The sequence below is a fragment of the Anopheles merus genome, chromosome 3L (genome assembly GCF_017562075.2).
Source record: "Anopheles merus strain MAF chromosome 3L, AmerM5.1, whole genome shotgun sequence".
Lineage (NCBI taxonomy): Eukaryota > Metazoa > Arthropoda > Insecta > Diptera > Culicidae > Anopheles > Anopheles merus.
In genome coordinates this window covers 33,115,876-33,135,533 of record NC_054085.1, presented here as the reverse complement: position 1 = coordinate 33,135,533, position 19,658 = coordinate 33,115,876, and the positions used below count along the sequence as shown (strand labels likewise).

General features: G+C 45.7%; 1 protein-coding gene and 1 long non-coding RNA gene across 2 annotated transcripts in view; one reads left to right on the top strand and one right to left on the bottom strand.

The window, feature by feature from the left end:
• LOC121600435 overlaps positions 1-14,317 on the top strand; it is a 37,422-nt gene extending 23,105 nt beyond the window's left edge. The window contains exon 4 of the long non-coding RNA XR_006005825.1: positions 8,188-14,317. This is a non-coding gene — a long non-coding RNA (uncharacterized LOC121600435). The remainder of the gene's footprint in view (positions 1-8,187) is intronic.
• LOC121600429 (longitudinals lacking protein, isoforms A/B/D/L) overlaps positions 1-17,966 on the bottom strand; it is a 36,024-nt gene extending 18,058 nt beyond the window's left edge. The window contains exon 1 of the mRNA XM_041929010.1: positions 17,312-17,966. The gene's annotated coding sequence lies outside the window, so the exon portion shown is untranslated. The remainder of the gene's footprint in view (positions 1-17,311) is intronic.
• Between the last annotated feature and the right edge of the window lie 1,692 nt (positions 17,967-19,658).

Sequence of the window (19,658 nt, the reverse complement as noted above, 5' to 3'; positions counted from 1 at the left end):
TCCAACTTCCGGGCGCTTTTCGACCGCCAAAATGTGCATTAATAATCATATATACCGCCGCGCCCCGTTGCTGCTGCATGCGGGTGCATGCAAAACGCACCAACGGGCCGCCAGTTCACAACGCCCGCTCAGGGAGGGTACCAGGAAGACATGCTCTCTCAGCTTTAATCAGTGTGTAAATATCGACGAGACCCAAAAATGCCTTCGGGAAGGGCCGAGCAGCCGACAGCGACGGGTCGAAATGCACTTTTACGGTGGATGTTTGGCGATAGTTCCGATGTTGTTCCGCAAACGTTTCTTTGTTGCGCGCTGGTAAGAACCTGTTCCTAGGTTCAATGGTCCCCGTGCAATGGTCACCCGCTGACCTAGGCCGGGTGTGTAGAGGAAGTGGGACGCTTCTCAAGTAGCATAAAGTTGAACTTGTTTGTGTGTGGAGGTCGCTGCAGATAATTTTTGGCGATTTCGGGACATTTGAATGTTTTGACCTCCAGGTCGACGGTTTCGAGCGAACAAGCTGCTGTGTATCTATTACATTTCCTCATCGGTGAGTTGTCGCGTTAGGGAGGGCTTATTTTGGGCATAAGTAATGTAACTTCTGCATGACGTCTTTAGGAGAGAAAAAATTGAGCCACTAAAGTGTCTCATTACGAATAATTCTGCGGGTTCGTCGTCCACGTCAGCTTAATGCAAACTTTACAGCAGTGCAGTCATACGCACTCCAATGGAGCTTATGCAAAGTAGCTCTCGGACGAATGTAGCAGTAAGACCGAGTCCACAGCTCAAAACTGTGTCCTCAGTTTGTGCGTCCCAGCAGGTGCGCGCGCTGGTGAGCGGTAGAAAATGGTTTGTTTTGGATTTTCTAAGGATTTATGTTTTGATGGTGTGTACTATTTTAGTGGACAGCTGGCTCGTGCACACCGGAGCGGAAGGTCATTACTTCCAGCTGTGTGCCGATTTTCAACCATCAAGCACCCCGTGGTGGTGCTCTTTGCATGATGTGTGTTTGTGTGGTGCTGATTTGTGCCACCTGATGGTGGCAGGGGAATTAGGAATAAAATTGGCACGAAAGCTCAGTCATTCGACGCTTCGAGCATTAGAGGCGCCCTACCATGGGTCCCTTAAATCCCTATCCGTGCATCCGTTCGCCTGGCTCGTTCCTCGTCAACGCCCCCCAGTCTACATTCTGAGTGGATGGTTTTTGTTTGAAGTCGTTCCTTTTTGTGCTCGCCTGACCAGCACACCATCGAAATTGCATGCAAAGCAAGATAGTGATTTCTGCCTTCCACCACCAACACCATCGCCACCAATATTCTGCTGTTTAAAAATGGCTGGATAGCAATTTTTGCCCCCTCCCCCCCCATGCCCCCATCAAGTGCACCCACACCGTTTTTTTGTCGGACCTTCTGCACGACAAATAAATTGCCAATTTTCGTGCCATTGCCGCGAGAACCTACAAACTTCGCCGCGGAATGTGCATGTTACTACCACCCTCTGCTCTGCTCCCCCGCTGTAACTTGCAAGTCACCCCGCCCAGCTCGGCGATCCACGAGTGCACGCGGTGCACACCTTCTCCAAAAGTGGTCCACCGAGCGGTGTCGCGCCAGTGACCATTAGACCTTCGCCGTGCGCCGGCGAAATGGCGCTGACCAATGCACCACCGGATTTGGCGAATGGTTCTTTTTTCGTGAATTTTTTATGCCACAAACCTCAATTACCTTGGCTCGCTGAACACGGCCGGTAGCCCCTCATTTCCCGCTCCCTCCCGCTTCGGGAGGCTAGCGCAAATAAATGCGAGCTGGTGGACGGACACCACCGCCGTTGGTGCACGAGAGCACACACTCCACGCTCGAAGGGAACGATGAATGCCGAATTAGCATGTTTTCTGCGATCCGGTGTGGCACGGTAGAGCCACTGAATCGCACACACGACGATGTCGTCGTCCATGGCAATCGATTAGGGAGCGGGAATGGGAACCGAATTGGAAATGGGAAGCGACGGCAAACATAATGCACCGATGGAATGATTCCAGTGCAAAAGACACAAATGGTAGGGTGAAGAAGCAAACTGTCTGTTCGACGCGCGCTTGGGTAATCATTGGAGTTGTCTTTGTGATTTATTTTCACGATACTGGTGTAGACACAAGGTGGTGGTGGTGGTCCACACTAAGCACACATTAGAATTGACAAAGTTATTATTTTAGCAGCAGTTGCATTATTATTTTTGCTGGAAGAACAGGGAATTGGTAGTGATGTTATTTTGGTAAACAATGCCCCAATTCATAGCTATTTTCCAATCGATGAAGGTTAGATTTCCCACATAGGTTAAAATAATTGGCTGATGCCATTAGTTCCTTGCTGGGTTTGCAGTACATTGCGTTATCTTTTACTTATCACACTAAAATGGTTTGAAGTTAGGAATTCTGCGCAGAAAGTACTGCGAATTTATGAAAGGTTCGCATGTTCGTAGCAGTGATGAAGACTGAAGATCCAAGACAACGAAGAACTAGAAACTTCTGAGATATCTTCGGATCTAATCTCTGGTGTAATGTTTTTATAGAAGGATTAAAGTTTTGTTGGAAGGATGGCTTGATCCTTTTTTGAAGTTCTTTTCTTATGTTCTTCTTATTATTCTTTTTCTTTTGTTTCTTGAAGATAACTACATATGCAAGGGCATGTCCAAAGCAGTCCTGCTGTACCAATCTTTTACTTCGCCTTGTTTACCATTTAACTGAAAGTTCGAGCTACGAAAATACGGTCTTGGATGAGGTTCGAACTACGTCCGGGCTTTCCCCACATCGGAACTATACGCATTCGACCACCCGAGTGTGTTCAGCTGATGAGTTGATTTTGCTATATCAATGTAAACCGTGTTGTTATATGTTTAAATTGAATTATAGTTGTTTTTTAATGTACTATTTAGATGAAATTCAATTTCGTAAAAACTTCAAGTGATATTGCACTTATACCTAGCAATCTGCACAAACTGCACCAATTATCTCTCACTCTTCTCAACCGACTTTCTCACCAATCTCTAATCAACCAAACGGCCATCCACCTCACGTTCCATCTATCCTGCAGGATAGCTTTCAACGCAGTCAACAGTGCCCGGAAATGTGCTAATTTGTTCGCATTGGAAAATAAATACATTACCAGCACGAAGGCAGCACAGCAAGCTACTCCGAAAACAATCATAATCCCATTTTCACATCATAATAGCAACTGTTGGGCAAAATGAACAACAAAAAAAAGGACGCACAACTGGACGCGCACCAAACAACACAACACACGTTTGTCTCTTCTGTGTTGCCGACAAGTTGCATCCGTTTTCCCGCTGCCATTGTGTACCTGCCAGTGTGGACCAGCAAAAAGCCCTGCTAAGCCTTCTGCGCGTGTTGGCTAAACAATGGTGGCGCGGCAGGTACTGCCTGCACATTCCGATGCTGCAGAAGGCGCAAATTGCAGTCTGTTGATCCTTTGGTGCTCGAGCCCGGCGGGTGGTAAAAGAGCCGGTACCATTTGGGTGCCGCCGACCAGAAGGATTGAGCGGCAATTTGCTCTCCGTTTGATGCGTGTGTGTGTGTGTTCTTTGTGCTGAAAAGGAAAAGCTACCTTTCGAGCGCGCGTTAATCAACTCCACGTGAGAAGGATAATGGCGCGCATCTAGTCTCGATTGTCGATTGGTGTTTCACTTTTTTTTTAACATTAAATTACTTTGCTCGCGTTTCCGGCCACGGTTCATTAACTCTCTTTGCAGTTCGATGCGATAGGAGATTGATAGCACGTTGTGATAGGGCGGCGTTTATGCGTAGGTAGGAGAGCTGGCATATGCGTGCGGAACATATCAACGCAACGGGGGACAACAGCAGCGGATACAGGGCGAATTCTTCCCGTTTTAACCCCCCACCCAATACGCACCTTTGCCGGGCATTGGTAAATGAATAATCTTGCCCCTACGCGTTTCTGCCGGTCACAAATTACCTTCCCCTTCACAGGGGGCAAGGCTTTATCTACCTTTTTTTTTGACCGCGCAAACCCCCACGGGAGTACCTTGCAAATGGAGAAAGGAAGTGGAAACGCAACAAAAGGACAAACGGAAAAAAACGAGCCTTGCGGTGCGCGCCATCTAATTCGTCGATTTCTCGATATCCTGATGGACAGCTCGGGCGAAATGGACAGTCAATTTTGGACCGTTAACCAACAGCTTTGAATCACCTTCCGCCCCTTATACTTTCCACCTCTTTCCCCTACGGCCAGCTGGGCTATCTTTCATACCCCTCGTTCCCCATCGCCATTTCGTCCTGGGTGGATTTTTTCTGTGTATGTGTGTGCGAGGGTTTTTTTTATTTTTTTTCGGGTGTCACGACACGCACAATTCGTTCGTCAACCAAAAAAAAAGGGAGCTTCATCGCCGCTGCTGCGTGGGTGCCCCTTGTCCATCCAGGATGGCGGCGTACATGCGTACGCTAAAACGTCAATATCTCGCAATTCGAGGTCCCTGGCCCTGGCCTGAGAGTGCCGGCTGTGTATTATAGGGGGGCACAATGTGTTGACCACCCTCGGTGTGCCGTAAGCGACACGCGCGGGGCCCGTTCAATTGATTTTATCATTTCATACCAAACTTTTCCCCCTTTCTACTCCTGCGTTCCTTGATTGTGCGTGCGGTGAGTTCGACCGTAGTGTGATAGAAAATATCCGAAAGCAATTTTCATGCCAACTAGAGCCAAAACAAAACGCTTCGCAGTGAGAAAGAAAAAAAGGTAATGGAAAAACGGCACACTACTCAACCAGGACGACAGAGAGAGATAGAGAAAGCGAGCTGAGCCATTTCGAAATTAATGTCCGCTTTCGTTAATAATTTATTGCTTCATGCTATATCAGCATATAAAGGACACAGTACTGTGTATTGCGAGTTCGGTGTAGCGGATGGTCAAATAGCGGTTTAGAGAGGTGGTTTGAATTTTTTTTCGATCTTCTAAACCGAACTACACACCTGTGAATTGTATTTTTGGAATATTTTGCGGTTATATACATATAATATGTATTTTTATTGCAAATTGATATCAGCAAGATTAAAGTATCAAATCTAATTGAGGCTTTTGTTCGTCTTTGCAGAATATTCACAAGTTTAATGCTCAAGATAGCATGTTAATTATCTCAGAATATTATTTTGACATTACCCTGAATGTTTCAAGTTTTTCAAGATAAAATCCTAATAGATGTAAGAGATTCACGGATATGCTATTATCTTCTTTCTTCTTCTTTGCTTTGGGGTGCAGAGGAAATTATACAGAATTGAGGAGGCGAGAGCGAAATTGGGAAAGAGGGAGATTGAAGTCAAACAGATGATAGTGAGAATTAAAGGATTCACAAGCTCTGATCCAGGGATCGTTTTGAGTAAAGGCAGTGAAGGCCTAGCCCTGAAGTGATGAGAGGGAACGTAAAGGGGAATAGACGAGACAAGGGAGGGAACATGAAGATCGGAGGAAAGGAGACCGGCTATGAATAGGGCCTGTAAGCGTGCAAGTGTCGAGTCCTAATGTCAACCAGACCTAATGGTCGCCAACGAACTGAGTAAGAAGATATTGGGCTATCGAATCCATGGAGAAACCAGCGGAACGCAAGTTGGCAAAAATCCGTAGCTATCTTCGATCCGACTCTAAACTTTTTGTAAAAGACTCCGCAAAGTCGTTATATCCGCATTATACGGCATTGTCTGGTATCGCCATCCGGAGTCGGACAGAGCACAGTCGAAATCATCTGGAGTCGGAATCAGAGTCGGAGTCGGCCGGAGTCGGTCAGAGTTGGTCGTATTCTGAGTGTCGGTGTCATTTAGAAGACGGTCGGAGTCTGTCAGTGTCCGGGATATCATAGTCATATTCGGAAACGGACTAACAATAACCGGAGTCAGATCGGAGTCGTGGGTGCGCTTCAGAGAGCATATAATATTCATAAGAATTTGTATGATATTTTCTATGATTTTCGTGCTTGTTCCAACTCTTTAATTTCTGTTACTTCATCTTAAAAACTAAACAACCCATACATGTGTTTAACCTCTTAGTGCATTTGTTCTTAAAAAGATTGGAATGCTTTATATGTAGAGATCTAATACCGAACCTACTAGAAGAATAGAAAAACATAGACAACTTCATTGTACTATGACTAACGAAACAATTGTTTTAATATGTTATAAAATTGACATAAAAGTAGATGAAATTGGCAATCAATGACACATTTATAATCTCTTACGGCTCTTACAGCGTAATAAAAGTACGAGCGATGCCAAACAATGCAACAATGCAATATGAGAACTTAATTTCAATTATTCACACCGGGCTTTAACTCCCTTGCCAGAGTTTACAACCCTTCAACGTGTCAGGAGATTTAATAACAAAATTAAACTACGATACACATTACTCCATATCTTATTAAATAGCTACTCCTTCACCTGTCTGCTAATAGACACACACACACACATTCCCCATTTCTCCCTCCCACCCACTCAGAAAGTTTTATCTCAGACCGGATCTTGTCACTTGCCAGTAGATCGAAACAATTGATTGCCGAAAAATAGCTAACCCTCCTCCATGTCAAAAGCCCCAAAACTGGGTGGAAGAATATTGGGAAATGGGAAAACAAGGACACGAATGCAAACGAATGGGACGTTGCGTTTCCTCACAATGTCCCAGCTTCTAAGGAGTGAAGGGAGGTTAAAGCGGGCGAGGGAACATAATCACTATTAAATTACTATGGCCGCTCTTCAGACGGTTCTCTTCTTGTTCGTTTTTATTCCCCCCAGTGGTGTTCCAAACTGCTGCTGCGAATGCCAGCGCGTAACGCGCAGCCTTTCCGCAACGCAACTATTGAGCAATACTTTATTTATGCATCCTGTCCCTTTCGCTTGGGCCCTCTAGGCACGCACCACGCATCCCCATCCCAGCCCATCAGGACACATGTGCGTTTTTTGGGGGAAAATCCCAAATAAATTATTGACCACGCGATTATTAAGGACCCTCGCTCGGTGTTGCGCGGAGCGCACGACGAACTCTACCGGCCGCGGTTCCGAAGGTGTACTATTGATTACAGTGCGCTGCCCTCGGTGCTGGGTGGTGTGGGCAAGAATGTGGGTGAGTTGGGGCGGCGGACAAGGCACGAGACCTGGCAGCAAATTTCGATTTTCGATGCTTCTAATCGTTTCGTGTCCGAAAAATCGAACACCAAGGTGTACTCTGAAGCGTCATTAGTGGAACGCGGCCGGGGGAAATGGGAAAGCATCGCACCGCAAGTAGTTGATGGTAATGATGGCCTTTTTAGCTGTTTGTGTGTGTGTGTGCGTTCGTCTCTCCACCCTTTTGGAGGAAAAGTGCGTTTATCTAGCAAAAAAAAACATGACGCAAATAATTCCCATTCAACACACCACACCATCGTCAGGCCACTTTGTGGCAATCTTTTTCTGGGAAATTCGACCGATCGCTTTGCCCCGCTCCACAGAGCGAGGTCATTAAAGTGCGTCCTTTTAATCCTTCCAATCAGCCATGCCATTCGCCCTTTCCCACCGAGGACAGGATAAAAGGTACACAATGGCGCCGACTTCCTCCAGGTGGTCCCCGGTGCACAGTGGTGACCGCAAAATGGATTTATTTGCTCGTCGCGTTAGTCCGTTTCTAGTAATTTTTTTTCCTTTTTCTGGCCCCCTCCTCGTGTGTCGTGCTGTTTACGAGCAAAAATAAAAACCCATCGAAAATTCATTCCGTCAGCACCTTCGTTCGTCCCCTTTTGATACACGATTTTTCGCCATTATTTTTATGTGCACCGCCACCGATGGGGGGTCGTCGGTGTTATCGCACTGTGCTAATCGATCGAACCGCGGAATGCTTTTCCTGCATCCGGTCCCCAAGGTATAGCCCTCCCTGTTTTTTTTTGCGCGCCCAAACGCGCGCTTAACCGGAAGTTGACCAAGGAGAGTGGACTGGAGCGTGTTCGCGCACCAAGCAGGGAAATGAAATTCGAACGAAATCAGTTTTCCAATCGGATAGCAATTTGCTTGCGGTCGTGATTTTGGTTCCGTTGTTTTTTTTTTTGGTTTTGTTTCTTTCTTATCCACTTCCGTGTGGCTAAGCGGCGGACCAGAACCTTTACCGAAAAAGCCACGATAAATCCTAATGATCTAATGTTGTTTCTCTTTCAACAGTGCCACCTCGCCAACAAATGTGTTTCGTCGCGCGAGGGTGAGGGCGTTTTTTATTTATTAAATTAACATAAATTCTGAACGCACACAAACGAAACAGAAGCCTTGGAATTATCCACGATAGCGGAGTTGTATGTTTGTATAGTTTGCAATGTTTTGATCCGAGCACTATGACTAACCTAGGACTTGTTCAGGAAATATGGGGGGGATTGAGCAGTATGAAAAGTATTCAATTTATCACATTAATTGTCTATTGTGTTGTCCTTTGCCACTCGATCCAAGTGTAGTACATTGTTTCGATCATCACAAGATTATGCACACGTAAGCCATTAAAAATTACGATAAACACTTCTATGCTTTAGCGCATGAAGCGCATGAACAAAAAACGATCGGGATTGTATTTGAAGTGTGTAAAATTTTAGGTGCTAACTGATAACATAATAACCTAATTTTTTACATAAATAACAACTTTGGACATAAATAATCAAATCATTAATAAAATAATAGTAAATTTTGTGTATTTTCTTTTAAATTTTTTATTAATGTACGTTAATTATCACAATTTAATTTCATCCACCGAAAACTATTCATCTTCATTCCCTGATTCACTGCTTACTTCCCAATAGTAATTACCACTATTAGTTAATCACTTCATCAGCGCACTTTTGGCTTTTGCTTGCCACGTAAAAAAAAAACTTTATCGTGCAAATACTTCCTCGAGTCAAATGCTAACGTAACAAAAATGTCCTAAATACTTCCCATAATTCACTAACCCAGCTCACCTCACCCTCGGCCTAGATCCTGCTTGGCCGGCGAAAAGCACTTCCGGCAGTGACCCCACCGACACATTGCAAGCTCAGTCCACGCAACAATCGCGCGCGCGAGGATATGAAGGTGTAAGCGAAAATATTAGCCTGATTACATTCGGCTTTTATTGCTTATTTCTCACCCTTGCTTCAACGGGGAGGTGGTTTTCCCCCGTCTATAATGAGAGTTCCTTTTCGGAACCTCCAAGCACACACGCACGCACGCACGCACACACATACCCCCATACATCGCAGATAATCGTACGTCATACCAGCGCGCCCCCGTTGGTCAAAAAAGGAATGTCTTGAAAATCGCAATAAATGTGCCGATGATAAATGGAAGTAAAATCATTATCGTAGCAATCGGGCGACCCTCGGCGGGCTTCCCGGGAAATTTGCTCGCATTTTCACCGACGTCAAAACAATCGGTTTGTCGCCAGAAGGCTCCTCGCGCAAGGAACGGCGGAAGAAGTCGTCATTAGCCAAAAACAAAACAGAAAAACCATCCATTAGCAAGCGGTTCGGCGTGATTTATTCGGCAACAAAGGGCAGGTCTACGGCAAAGGGTTCGTTGCTTTGATTAAGTAGCTGGCCGTTTCGGGCACTAGCCTTCGTTGTGCGAATGTCAGCGTGTTTCGCTATCGAATGCGAAGGAGTGCTGAGGGTTTTCCTTGGTTGCTCTATTGCGAAAGCGTCCTGATGCGCCGGAATCCGGCCGGCCGGTGGTCCCTGCATAGTGATGAATTATTTATTTCTCTTGCGCTTTTCCGGTTAGCACAGTTTGCTGCCCCTTTCTTGACCATTTTCCTTCCTCCCCTCCAAAAACAAAGCAGCTCCTTACAAAGCTAAAGATACAATTAGTTTCTCCGCGAAAACGATATGACTAATGAAGGCTTTCCAATGCTAACGCGGCTTACTTCCCGTTGCGTTGGTCACACATTTCCGTTCAATTGCATTAAATCGGCGGAGTGAATGTGTTGTGAAATAAATTGTCATTAGGCGCTCCACTCGGGTCGTTGTGAGTATCAAGGACGCACCTAGGCCGGTCGAGCGGAAGGTGGTCACTGGTACTACTCCGGAAGGCAATCAGTGACAATTTGTTGATTATTAATGAAATCCCTAATCGATAAAATCTACTCGGAGTGCTGTTTTTAGAGCACTGCTCCTTTTTTTTTGGTTAAGGATATTGAAGAGATTTAGCGCAAGCGAATAAAACGCTTTCGGTTGGTGGGACTATGACATGAAAAAGGGCAACACTGTTCTCGTGCCAAAGGCGTACACTTTCGTGCAGCAAAATTGCACGGATTTTTGTTTGTTGGAGTTCGTCGTTTATGATGGTAGCGTGTTACGTCGAAGCATGATTGCAAAACTTGCTCGAAAACACTCGACGCGATTTGGGTCTAATTTATATACTTTTATGTTCTCGTGCTCTTTTTTTTGCAAACCTGAACACATCCCTTTACATTCGCTTATCAGAGACGTCGTTTTAAGCGAAGTTTCATGCAGCACGCAAAACCAGTCCTCTTATCAGTGTGTTGGACAATAGTTTTTTGTTTTTAAATCAATTTTATAAAGAACGAACCCGTTTGTGTTTTGTTTTTTTGCTCGCCAAACAGCTTACTGCTATCGGTTTGATTAAAGAAATCGTCGTCTCTACCGAATGGATTTGCATAATCAGGGCTTTGGGACAATAGCAGGGAAAGAAAACAGTTCGAAAAAGAAATAATTATAATCCAACAATCAAATCCAAGTCACGAAAACAGCACCCGCCCCGGGGGGAGGGTTTGTATTGTGCTAAATTGGATTAGTTTTTGCGCTGCTTCACGCGCTGAAGTTTAGATATTTTCTGTTTCTGCGACGTCCGGAAACAAAGAAATTCTTTCGTGAAAACGCTGCTGCACGAAATGTGTGTCGAAAATAAATGTTATAATAATAATATGCTCTTCCTCATACTAGCGCCTTTGCACTACACACACACACACACGATCATTTTTGGCAGTGTTCTTGATGGCACAAAAACCTGTCTCCCCCGGACAGTGGGCGACGTCAAAGCGCAAACCGTGATTGCTGTTTCGATCGGCAGGCGGAAACGCTCGACAATCTTGCCTTCGTCATTGCTACCCTCGCTGCTGCTGCCTCGTAGCGGACGGCAATGCATCCGGTGCTCCGAGCATAACTGTGGTGCTCGTGGTTCAGTTCAAACGCCGCTGATGGTTGACTAAGTGTGTTGATGTTTTTGGCAAAAATACCTCCACCACCTGCATGTGTTTCCGAAGCCGAAATCCAAAATTGTGTAGCAAAATTCTAAGATTGTGGATGTATGTGGAGGTTTAGTGTGTAGAAATATTCAATCAAAGACTTTTAAGAAGGAATAACATTTACTTTTGCAGACTAGTTCAAGTCCAAGTGACCAAGTGTGACCAAGACCAAGATTATTAAAACTAACTGCTAGAAATCTTAACGTCAACCCTCTTCTGTTCAACACTTGCAAGCATTTTACATTTTTATACTACGATTAGTAACATTCGTGGTTTTAATTTAAGAAATAATTAGAAATAAACAGTTAAAATTCGAGATGAAATGAAATATGTTGGAATAAAGAAAAGGATAAATATTATTGAAAATCTTTCCAATCCTGGTCACGGCACCAGGTAATATATTGCGAGAAATGTACTCTTATGAGCAATTTTACCAATGCTCAACGACCCAAAAACTAGTATCATTTGGTCGAATAGTATTCCAATAGAAATCTCATAGAGAAAACCACCAGAGTGGATGGCTCGACAGGCTACTAAGACAAAAAGTCAAAGGATTTCACTGAAACACGCCAAAATGCAAATGTATTCCTTTTGCCACTAATGCCCCACACCATCAATTGCAATCATGCGAATGTATGTGACCGTTCGGAAGGCTAAAGCTCCTCCATCCCCACGGGCCGTAAATTCTCACCGAAGTAACCCACCACCGACCAAGGCTAATCAAATCAAGCTAATCTCGACGTACGATACTCCTCCGGCAATTCGCGCGGTACCTGTCGCGGTGCGGAGACGGACTGGAAAAGCTCGTAAAAATCAAAATCGCATAAATCGTCACTTCTACTCACAAAGGGTGTATTGTTTCTATTTCATTTACCCCTGGTTCACCCAACTCACGGGCCGTCGCTAAAAGCCACCACCACCACCTCCACGATCTAAGCCAATCGAAATCCGACCAGGAGGGAATCAAACATTAAATAAATCTACGGACATCCAGCGACGCCCGCGTACTTGCTGCTCACTTATCATTTGTAGCCACCTGGTTTGCTTTACTTACTTTGCCTCCTTTTTTCCCTCTTTTCACTGAAAGCTTAATTCCGGTGGCTAAAAGCCAATAAATAAGCTTTGCATTAGTCACTACCACAGTCTGCCACACAGTCCGCCAAACGGCGTCGGTTTGGCATTTCCCTTTCTGGTGCTCCCATTTTTCATACTTAACTCTCATTATCATTCCCAACCGGTTGGTTTGGTATGGTTGGCTCCAGTGGTCGAAAAACTGCGCGATGGATTCGTCCATCCATCTCGTGCACCATCGCCGTCGTAAATCGCGCACACTATGCGTTGCCCCCAAACCCAAAACCCTACTCGTGCCTCGCGTCCTACCTAATGTTTGGCTGTTTGTTTTGCCTACTGCCATCAAAGATTAGCTCGGAATAGGAACGCCGGCCACCCTTTCTTTACCTTCATTTCTCATACGGCTAGGGTGTGCTTCTGGTGGTTGGGTTTTTGTTTTTCAGGAAAATTCCTTCATGTCTCCACTCTCCACTCCTCCTACACGACACGCCCGGGACGACGAATGCGAATAACACGGTGAGACGACGGTGCAAAAGCGGACACATAAAGTCGGACTGCCCAAATGAAAAATAATAAAACAAACTTCCCGTTTTTCCCGTCCCGCGGCTGGCGGTTTGGTGTGTGTGTGTGTGCTTATTTGTGCACCCGCCGCTGGGTCCTGCTGAGACAGGAGACGATGGCCAAAGTGATGGCGATCGACACTAAATGAATCTTATGACTGTTTGATAGTTTTTGGCACGCAAATACGACGGACCCCCTACACTGTGGCATCGTCTTAAGAAAAGGGGGTATTTTGTGAAGGGTTTGGCACACACACACACACACCAAGAGGTCCCAACAAGAGTCCCCACACACCAAGCACACGGTGATAGAATGAGTTCAAAAAACCAAACAGTAGTACGGGAGCTGGTTGGCTGCGCTTTGTGTTGAAAGGTGACGAAATAATGGACACTTTTAGCAAACACCTCCTGCTGGGAATGTTCACTAATGCTTATTTAGGGGAGCGCACACGTGGTAAAGGAGGACATGTTGCGACCAGGCCAATGGAGTAGTGCCGTAAAAACAAAGTTTATGTGCTTCAGAATAGATCCACAAGTCTCCATCTCTGCTTTAAGACGAACTAATGCTCTCAAATTAAATTTACATCCAAAAAATAACCTCTTTTTTTCTCTGTCACTCCAAGCGCTTGGTTTTGGAGAGACTGTCGATTTAAAACAAATAAAACAAGAAGCTGTGCTAAGTCCCCGTTTAGACCTCTCCGCAAAATCGAAAGAAAAAAAACTATGCGATGCTGTTGTTGTTGTTTGCTATTTTTGGACATTTTTAAGAACTGGCGAACGAATATTTTGTAACAGGTAATCGTTCGGCTATCATCATTCGCCCTCAAAACCGGCCACCACCACTAACGCTCATCAATATTTCAATAATTAATGCATCCACCCACCGCTCTCCGTCTCATACCTCTTCGGCAGTCCGCGTTGGTCACGTGGCGACGGCAGTGTTTGTGTTAGATTAGCATTTGACCTTGACAGTGATGCTTGTGTGGCTGCGATGTGATGATTACAACTGGGAACTGGATTCGTCAATTAAAAAAAACATTCCGGTACATACGGTACTATAAATAAACACAATTTGCGTTTGTAAGTTTAGCAATATTGGATAAGAGTTGTGCAGAGATATCCAGAATTTAATTGATCCCGGCATGGTTGGCACAGTGGTGCACTTTGATATGAGTGAATGGACATAATTAATTACTGGCCACTCCCCAACACGGTCACATCGAATCAGCAAAAGGAAGATATAATAATACGTAATTCTGTTATCTTCATCGTTTTGTTACAAACTTTTTTGTAAATTTACACAGTTTAATTGTTGGGGAAGCGCAAAATTGTGTGTTTGTACTAAAGGATACAAGCTCTAAAGTAATGTTTACAAAGCAATGATCCCAACAATTAAGACTTCCAAGACTCAGTCGTGTTCTTTACAGAGTAAGTTATGTTTTTCTTTTAATTTAAATATTTTATATTTTTTTAATACCTTCTTCTTCTTTCTTCTTTGGCACAACAACCGTTGTCGGTCAAGGCCTGCCCTGTACCACTTGTGGGCTTGGCTTTCAGTGACTAATTGATATCCCCCCATAGCAGGATAGTCAGTCCTACGTATGGCGGCACGGTCTATTTGGGGTTTGAACCCATGACGGGCATGTTGTTAAGTCGTACGAGTTGACGACTGTACTACGAGACCGGCTTTTTTTTAATACCACTCAGCAAAAAAAAAGTTCGGTATGGTAGATTAACATCTATGGTAGAATTTTAATTAAAATTTCTTCTCATTTCATCGCAGAAGCAAACATGAAGTAAACAAACATGAAAATATTCTGGAATGTATTATAATATTTATTTTTAAATTAATAATGGGGATATTTATTATCACAAAACGTGAAAAAATTTCTTCCATACTTCCAAATAAGCCTACACGAAACGTCATTATCACACTATTTCTGTAACAATTATCATTCAAGGTCAAATTGCTAACGATTTACGCCCCATCGAAGCGCTCCCATAGTGCCTATGACGCATTGTTGCCCCACTCTCCCATTGCTGTCCAGTCTGATCAACATGTTTTCCCCACTGTGTACAATTTGTTACTTCACAGTTTTTTTGTTGTTGTTTTTTTTCCTACATTTTTCCCCAAAGTTGCCTCGTTTCTTTATTTTCTTGCAGTTCTTGGCAGGTTTCCGGGGGTGATTTTTCCTTCGCCATCGCCACCATCGTATCGTCTGCTTCTTCTGCATTCCACTATCAACATCACAACACTTTTTTGCCCATCCTCGTATCAGCCCTCTCTCTCCCTCTCTCTCCCCTTTCACCCTTGACCGTGGGTTTCAATTCCAAATGATTTCTGCGTAAGACATGCGTAAGCCGGCGAGCGAATATGATTTGCTGCCTCTTCCATCTTCTCTACAATTTCAGTCTATCGCCCTCGCGCTCGCCCTTACACTGCTCGCGCCTGCAACCCCAGAAGGGTGAGAGAACAGCGATTGGGGCGGTTGTTTACGCATAATACGCACAAACACAGACGCGCGCGTCCGTCTTACCTTCAACTCTTCATTTTAGACCTCCTGCCCAGGCAAGCAGACAGGGAGAAGAAAGAAGAAAAAAAAACATCTGATACGCGCACAGCGAACAAACACCTCCCGAGATCGCTCGTTATTCTCGCTTTTCGAGTCGGCGAATTTTCAGAATTCGCCACCGAAACCACCCCACTACTACCCATCTCGTTCGCACCGGCACCACCCTTATCTTTCTTCCACACCACCACCTGTCTGTTTCCGCCGCTTTCGCCTCTTTCTCTTGTTTTCGTGGTCATTTTCCCTTTCAATTTAACTTCTCACCTTCCGTTTTCAAACGCTTCTAGGCCGCTCCCTTCGGCTATCGCTGTTGGTGCTGTTCCTTTTTCGCTCTCTTCTCTCTCTCTCTCTGTCTGTGGGTTGGGGGGGCAGAAGGATAGATTATGTGTGCGTTTTGGAGAGACATACGCACTTTTGTTCGCTGCTCCGCGTCCGTGTCTGTCAGTTGTATTTTCTGTTTTTTTTTTTTTTTTTGCGCTCGTAACATCGTCCTCCTCCCCTCGACTAGCGTTTGCTGTGATGCTCTCTTTTCGCTGACTTTACATACATACACTCGAGCACATTACAAAACCACGGTGGGGTGCAAAAAATAATGAACGAACTAGAGAGGGCCAGCGAACCACGAACTGAACGAAAGAAAAAAAAACACAACAACCACAGAACAACAACTCGCGACCATCGGAAGCGCTGCGCGCTGCGTTTGCGTTCACGATCATTCGTTAGAACCTCCCCAAACCATACCACCTTCCCGCTTCGTGCACCCTCCATGCCGCCATTAGTCGCGCGGGGTTGGTTATTTTGACTTTTTGCTGGCTTAAATTTCTTTCCCATCCCCCCTCCCCCACCATCATCCCCTTGCGTACGCAGTTTTTTTGCTCTTTCTCTTCATTAGCCTAGCAACGACACACACACACACACACATACACCTTTCCCGTCCACCAACCACGTCCACTCTACGCATCTTTCTTGCACATAGTGAAACGCACTTTTTAATGCGTGAATCGAAAAGAAGAACACGCGGCCAAAAAGGAAGTTGTTTGGTTGGGGAGGAGAGGAAGCCGAATAACAAATTCATGTACTCGGCTGGTGTATGTATGTGTGCCCTGGTGTGTGTGTAAAGGCAAAAAGTTAGCTTTTTTTTTCGGCCGGTGCTCGGGCAAGCTAACTAGATTCGTTTGCCATTCTACGAATGGGCTTGTGTGTGCTTCTTTTACTTCCTACTTTTCCTGTACGCATTTTTTTTAATTTTGCTTGCTTGTCTCACACTAAACCTTCCTGTGCTGCTGGAGCCGTTGAACGAAAACGCACCCAGAATGGAGGGAAGTGGGAACACACAAAAAAATTGGCGAAACATTCTTTGCCCGGTCGATGGCACCGGGCGAGATGCGTAAATTCTGCCGTAAATTGGCAACAAAAATGGCGCTTGTGCGAAAATGGGCACTCTGCTCATTGGGCTTCCTGGCCAGTGCGCGAACCGGAAGCGCAAGTGGTTTCGGCAACCAAATCCAGTGTTCTGAGCTCGGTTGGCGATCATCGCTGGTAGTGCCAATGAGTCAACACAAAATCGCGGACCGGAACTTGGTGCGTGCTCTCCCACCTTTTCCCGAACCTGTTTTCAAAGTTTGGAGCACACGGGTTTGGCGAAATTAAAACCTGTTCCTTTGAAAAAGTTGTCCCACAAGCCCCTCAAGGGATTCTAGCCAGAGAGCGAGATATACCGCCTGGTAAGCAAGTAAGAAATGCACTTATGTCGAACGTGCATTGTAGCCTATTTTCGAACATAAAGATTGTCGTTTGCTGCACTTCACAATTACACAAACTAGTTATTAATTGGATAGTTTTGCCATACGAAACATACTTACACGTTTGGGAAGTCCAGTGCGACTCGTGGGAGGTCACCATTTCCTTCGTCGTACGCCATGATAATCACGTTTCGCTGCTTCACCGCTGCTTGGTCGTGAATTACAGCCGAGAGGACTAGCACTAGAATTTGGCCACATTTCAAAATCGCAAACGCAAAGCCCCACGATAAAGTTTTCTTTTTATCTCGAAATTTGGGAATACACTTCACACCGCTATTTCAACACTTTCAACAACATTCACTCACTCACTCACTCTTCACTAGAGTCCTATCGCAGTGGGAAATGTTCGTTTCGGCATTCTCCATGCCCTTAGCGCCACATAGATGCTCATTTCGTGCCGGTTGGTGTGGAATTGACAAGGCTGCCCTTAGACCCTTAGGCCCTTAGGCCTCACTCACTAAACACAGCACTTTCCCGATGCAGTTGCGCGTTTCCCTTGGTGACAGTTTCGATTGGTGCCTTCCAGCTGGACGCTTTTGCCAACTTTTGATCCACTGCTGATACATCTTCATTTATAGCAGCGAGCTGTCCGTCCGGGTTGAGGTTAAGTGCTGTTGCACATTTTCTGCAGCGTTTGGAGGAAATGTGTCCCCAACCACAAAACACTCGCACACTGAAGTCACTTATTTACCTATTTCCACTTATTACTACTGTCGATCATCACTTTCCTCTTTACTGCACTTTCGGTTCGAACAATTCTTTGGTACACAGGCGGGACGAGATATGATGGACACCATCACCCCGGCTAACGGCGATTGGTGACCGTGAAAATGTACATTTTAATATCGAACGGCGGTGTCGTATGGAACACTGAACACACCACCCCGACTGCTACCGAAAACCCGAGCGATAGAGCGATGCGTGTTATCGGGAAAGAGGAAACAACGCGAGACTAAGTCGAAAAACAACCCCGTACAACTTGTAGTGCGCGCGCCCCTTACGTGTAGCGCCCAGGCAAAACCGCTCCCGATTGCGAGCAAACTGCGACTTGCGACGCGCAACCGGCACACGATGCGTATAACCTTGACCGAAACCTCGTTTTTGGGAGTTGAATTTTTAGATTTTCAAGAGCACCGGGGCGGCCTGCTGCTGCTGCTGTTTTAGCTGGATGATGGGCCTTCCGATGAGCGCACGCTTGTTGGAGCTGTGGTGGGAGGCAGCCCCAATCCAGACGAGGATGTGTGAGATGAGGCCTCACCTCCTCTCCTTTAAACGCGTGGCTGCGTTCTAGCACTAGAGCGAGAAACAGACAGAGGGAGAGACAGAGAGCGCGCGAAGGAGTAATAGTAGAGGTGCGTGTGTGTTGTGTCACGGGGGGGGAGACGATAGACACAAAAAAATAGGGAAAAAAAACTACAACTGCGCGGGTCCCGCGTGTGGCGACTGTGTGTTCGTCCGTCTCAGGCGGCTGAGTCGGTGTGTAACATTGTGGCAAAGATTTTCAAGTTCTCGGTCACTGCCAAACGCACCCTTTGCTCCCCTTCCCCACTTCCACTGCGCAATCCGTCCGCTCTGATGCGCGTTTGGCAAAACCCAAATCACCAAAACATGCGTACGCAAACGCCGGCCTGCGTGCCGGAGTAAACAAACACATTGAAAAGAGTTGCCCTTCCCCCCTATCCATTCTAACCCATCGACACTGGTCGACACCTTCATCCATATCCCCACCATAAGTGCGCCATTTTGCTACATTGCGAAAGCAAATTCTGTAATGAAGAGCGATGGGGTAGGTTTCGCCAATGTTGGTTTCGCTCGCGCGAATCGTGCGTTTTGTTTTTGCGTATACGCAGCCAACGACTACGCACATGACCGGGGAGATGCCGGCGGCACGCACATTTAGATCCTCTCGAGCTATATACGCACACTGTTGCGTTGTTATGTTTTTTTTACATTGCGGTGCGTAAATATCTCCCATACGCACTATCTAACCAACACCAAAGCAAGAGTCTTTCAAACGGCCCCCCATTTTTGCGTGATTGTACATTTGTATGGGTAGAATATATAAGGGGAGAGCTGATGCTTGAGTATGCGTAACCTACGCATCTACCGGCAGACTGTCCTTGCACGCACACAAGCTTCTTCCTTATCCCACCCCTTCTCCAATATCCGTAGTGTGAGGAGTCGGATTAAAACAAACAACAACCCTGAATACTCTTCCGTGTTCTCTCTCTACATCTTGTCCTCCTCCCCCCTTCAACCTTACCCACTAGTCTATTTGCGCGAATTCTAATGAGTTACTCTGGTGCTAGCGGCAGCGCACGCACAGCCCGACCGTCCGCCATGTGCAATCTGCCCCGGTGCCGGCACCGTTTCGCCCCTATTGAGATCCGATTACGCATCACAGGGA